This window comes from Coptis chinensis, chromosome 3 (assembly GCF_015680905.1).
Source record: "Coptis chinensis isolate HL-2020 chromosome 3, ASM1568090v1, whole genome shotgun sequence".
Classification (NCBI taxonomy): Eukaryota; Viridiplantae; Streptophyta; class Magnoliopsida; order Ranunculales; family Ranunculaceae; genus Coptis; species Coptis chinensis.
Window position 1 is genome coordinate 115,826,826 of NC_141458.1, and position 5,092 is coordinate 115,831,917.

The 5,092-nt window shown below is 39.4% G+C and overlaps 1 pseudogene; it reads right to left on the reverse strand.

Annotated features, from left to right (window-relative positions):
* Nucleotides 1-612: 612 nt before the first annotated feature.
* Nucleotides 613-1,662, reverse strand: LOC147513330 (protein STRICTOSIDINE SYNTHASE-LIKE 10 pseudogene; annotated as a pseudogene).
* Between the last annotated feature and the right edge of the window lie 3,430 nt (nt 1,663-5,092).

Consider the following 5,092-nt stretch of genomic DNA (forward strand, 5'->3'; position numbering starts at 1 on the left):
AATTGATAAACATGTCAGTTTCTGTTATGCATCTATGTTATAAGTTGTTTTACGTAGTAATATACCTGTATGTTTTTGCATGTAGTGTAACTATGTTATGGATAATCTATTTTGATTCTCAACTGACCCTATGCATGGGACAAAAACATTTAAGCCTACCCTTGATACCCTTGATGCCTAGGCATTGCTGAAGGTGCTATGTTCTTGGCCTTGAGCACGCCCTGAACGATCTTGTTTCTCCTGTATCTTGCATATAATTAGTACATTTGTTACCACTCACCAATTAGTTCTGTAGATTTATGCCAGAAATATGATACGAATAATTACAATTGTGTTGTATAGCCACTTAAGGAACGAAACAATACATGAAGCAATGTCAATTAACGAACAATACATGCAATGTTACTTTGTCCTTTTGTTGTTGTTGTTGCTGTTGTTTTTGTTGTTGAATAAAAGAAGAAAGAAAACATGCCAAAGAAGGAAAAACTTATCATCAGGTAATATGGATGGAGGATGTAAAACTTTGATCCACAATAAAGTAAATAGTGTAAACAATTGATCTATGTCTTAGTCGCCAAGTTGCAGAACTACAAATAAATACTCCAACAAAATTTAAACCGTAAAAGTGCTAACGAAAGGTACGACATTGGATCCTACCCAGAACATTCCATTCTTTTCCTCAAGCTCTGTGACTGATTCTAGAAGCCCGTTGCCATGCAGGGCCTCAACAATTCTACCTTCCTCGTCAAGCCGAACACCAATGGTTTCACCAGAATTGAATGAAGGGGTTGACCTTCCGTTGTTAAGCGCGACCCAAAATTCTCCAGCTGCGTTCCTCTTAATATTATCAGGTGCTCCAGGAACTTGACTAAAGAATTCCGTCATTGTAGCTCTTGGGCCACTAAGCCAATGTCTCATAACCCGATTAGCCCCCGTCTCGGCAACGAGAATATAGTCATTGTTCTTGCTTAGGACGACTCCATTGGCAAACTTTAGTCTACTCTGCAGCACAGTGACCTCTCCTGTTTGTGGATCATACTTCATTAATCTACCTGTACTGTCTCCACTTGAGGTGACGCGCAAGTGGTCCATTCTGGTGAATCTGGTGCTGCTATCCGTGAAGTACAAAACTCCAGTATCTGGATGTATGTCCAAATTATTGGTGAATTTAAAAGGTACACCCTCGGCACTGGAAACAAGTCGAGTCGCGGCACCACCATTCCTTCCAACCCTCACAATACCAAAATAGGCATCTGCAATGTACAGATCACAGGTCTGCTTGTTGAATTTGATTCCCAAGGGTCTCCCGCATATACGTTCAAGTGCTGGATATCTGTTACCATCGCACAATGCCCTCACTCTGTACTGCCCAGTGTATGCAAATTCTCTCCAAAACCCACCACGCCTCTCCCACTTGAAAATCCGACCATCTGAAACACTTGTGTATGGACCTTCTCCGTTGCAGTCGAAATCCAAACTCTCAGGTCCAGTGACACCAGGAGGTAGTTGGTGGTATTGGTATGAAGAATAATAAGGTTGGGTTATAGGATAGGCTGAAACTGTGAATAATGATAACGCAGAACTAACTATTACGATTAAAAACAAAGAGATTGAGAGATTACTACTTACTAATGAACCGGAGGAGGAGAAGAAAGTGGCCATGGTTTTTATTGGTTTGCTCTAGAATTGAATTGAATGCCATGGTGTGGGAATTTTGCTTCTATTTATAAGCACGAAGCCATCCATAGCGATTCCTTTCTCAAAGAGAACTTGGAGTCCTGATTCTTCTTGAGGTTAGCTTTAATTATGAGTTCAACTCTGAATACAAATCGAACTTGTTTCCCGCTCTTTCCAGGGTAGTTTAAGAAACACCATTTAAAATGTTTGGTGTTAGCCTCCATGGTCTATAAATTCGATATAGCCAAAGCAAGGTTGTGGACTTATGGTACAGTGGTACACCGTACATGAGTCGTGTATTCAGTATTCACTACAAGCTGATTTGAATTACAGATAATGGGCCGAATGTTGTGATTACAGCAGTGTTCTAAAAACGCTAGGGGTAGTCGGAGGTGGTGGTAAGCCTAGGCCTTCTAGGCAATGCCTAGACGGGCTATGCAGTTTTTTCCTAATATACATAGTAATACACACCTATACTACAAAAAATAAAGAAAATCATTTACCATAACTTAAAATATATATAGTAATACTAACTACAAAAATGCGTAATAGTTGAAAAATATAGACTTCATATAAAAACACTCTTTGTTATAATGATATATAATTTACATTAGACATTAGTCTTTTAAACTCATTTAAATCTTAAGCCTACACGGTCTTTTAATTTTTTACATTTAATCATTCAAAAAAATAATAATAAATAAAATAAAATTAACTGAACCGCCTAGTTAGTCCACCGATGTTTTAAATGACCTGGGCCTAGGCGAGTCGGTTGGGCACCGCCTAGCGCCATGTAGACCGATTTTTAGAACAGTGGATTACATAAAGCAAATATCTTTGGGCTTTTGCATATTTCAAATTTTAGCGGGCTTGAGACAAATTATCAAGCCCGGTTAGTAGTTGTATATCAATTGCCACTTAACTCTGAAAAACACGACTACCGCACTTTAGTTATAGTTTGTTAAGGTACTTTATTCTTTGCGGACCCATATATTGTGTTGGGACCCCAAAAACTAAAACACTTATTACAAATGTGCCATTGGTCCCAAAAGTTGTTTTGTGTTGGGCAGACCCAAACCAAAGTGAATTTGACTTGTTGCAACCTTTTCACCCTTCTCTTATTCTTCTTCTCTTCCACCATAAAACCATAAACCCTTAAAGCCTTAAACCCTTAAACCCTAACACTAAACACTAATGGAAGAGCCCAACCCCATTTTAGAACATGAAGATGACGAAGAAAATATAATGCATCATGACCCCATTCAAGAAGAAAATATAGAACAAGTTCCAAGTGACCCCCATTCAAAAAGAGAATATAGAACAAGTTCAAAGTGAAGAAAATAGAGGAATGGATGATGATGCATTTAATAAGAATAAGGTAAATCTAAATTAAACATAATTATGAATGTAGTAATTATGCATGTAAAAATTATTGATGTGTACAGTGATTATACATGTAATAATTATGCATGTAGTAATTATGCATGTAATAATTTTGCATGTAGGAATTATTAATGTGTATGCGGTGATTATACATGTAATAATTATGCATGTAGGAATTATTGATGTGTACAGTGATTATACATGTAATAATTATACATGTAATAATTATGCATGTAGTAATTAAAACGCGGCTAGGTCGTTTGTATTTCACACCAAAGCGGTCGTCACACCGTGCGGATCGTGTCCAAAACGATGTGGCCATGTCGTTTGGGATTTGAATTGGAAAAAGCGATTTATCTGTTTTTGCGTCACAAACGACATGGCCACACCGTTTGGACAAGGTCCCAAGCGGTGAGGCCATGTCGTTGAGATTTGAACTTGGAAAAAAAGACTTATCCGCTTTTTGCCATTTGAGCGTGTGGCCACACCCGTTTTGGACTTAGTCTTGAGCGGTGTGGCCACACCGTTTGGACTTAGTCTTAAACGACATGGCCACACCGTTCGGACTAAGTCCAAAGCGGTGTGGCCATATCGTTTAAGACTAAGTCCAAACGGTGTGGCCACACCGTTCAAATGGCCAAAAAACAGACAAGTCTTTTTTCCAAGTTCAAATCTCAAACGACATGGCCATGTCGTTTGTGGCATTTGGTACTTAAGCCAAACATCAATTAACAACTGTTCTTTATTTAGGATCCTTCGGTGCGTTTCGAGAACTCTAGAAACTTGAATGACGTGGATGATGTTCAACCGCTTTCAATGGATACAAATGAAATATTTACTACGGAAGAGGTACATAGTAGGCATTGTTTTCACTTGTTTTATTTTCTAAATGAAATTATATTAGTTTATTGATTGTTGTTTTATTTCATATCTTTAGGTATTTCATACACGTAGTGGCGTAATTGGTTGGGCAACCGCCGGGAAAACAATGTAATGTGGTTGTGGTAATTGGGAAGTCGCAGAATGCTAACGGAACCGAAAAGTACCAAAGGCTGGATTTAGAATGCGAGTTCGGGTGTATCGTTCACAAAAAAGCAGAAAGTTAATAAGAGAAATACGGGAACCATGAAACGTGGATGTCCATTTAAGTTAAGATGTATTTTCCAACGCACCGTCGATAGTTGGAAAATTGTCGATTCTTAATGGTGTTCATAACCATCCATTAGCGAACACCCTTGAAGGACATGCATTTGCTACTCGATTGTTCCACAATTCGAAGTTCTTGTCGAGAGATGACTCAAAATGGAGTTAAGCCTAAAGAAGTTTTGAAGTCCATCGGACATAGGTTTTCGATAACCTATCTAGCATATTTCAAGTCTACAATTCCAGGCACAAGGTGAGGACATTGGATATGAGCGGCCGCCGCGAAATGCGAGAGATTGCGTGAGTTGTTAGCAGAAAACCATTATTTCGAGGAGGAGGAGAGAGGATATGAATACGGATGAGATAACGGGATTGTTATGGGCCCATCCAGACGGTGTTAAAATGGCTCGGACTTTTCCAAAAGTTTTCATCATAGACGCGACCTACAAAACCAATAAGTATCGGTGGCCTTTTGTACAGTTTGTGGGGGTGACTTCAACCTGGAAGTCTTTCACGGTCTGTCAAGTGTTGCTCCAGTCCGAAACAGCGATAGACTATGAGTGGGCTTTGCGTCAGTTTAACGGTTTGCTGGGTGAAGAAAGGCCATCTGTGATCGTGTCTGACAGGGACTTGGCCTTGATGGGTGCTGCTGATATTGTGTTTCTCGACGCGCGACAAGCATCTCGTAGATGGCATATCTCTATGTGCGTCCCGAGAAATGCAATGATTTTTCCCCCACCTGAGAACTAGTAGATAAAGGCCAGTTCTTGTGGAACAGTGTAGTGAAATCGAGGACTGAGGATATCTTCAACCGTAGAATTGTTGCTTTGGAAAAACATTATAGGGTTGAGTACTCCAATTTTGTTAGTTATCTGCGAGTGACTTGGTT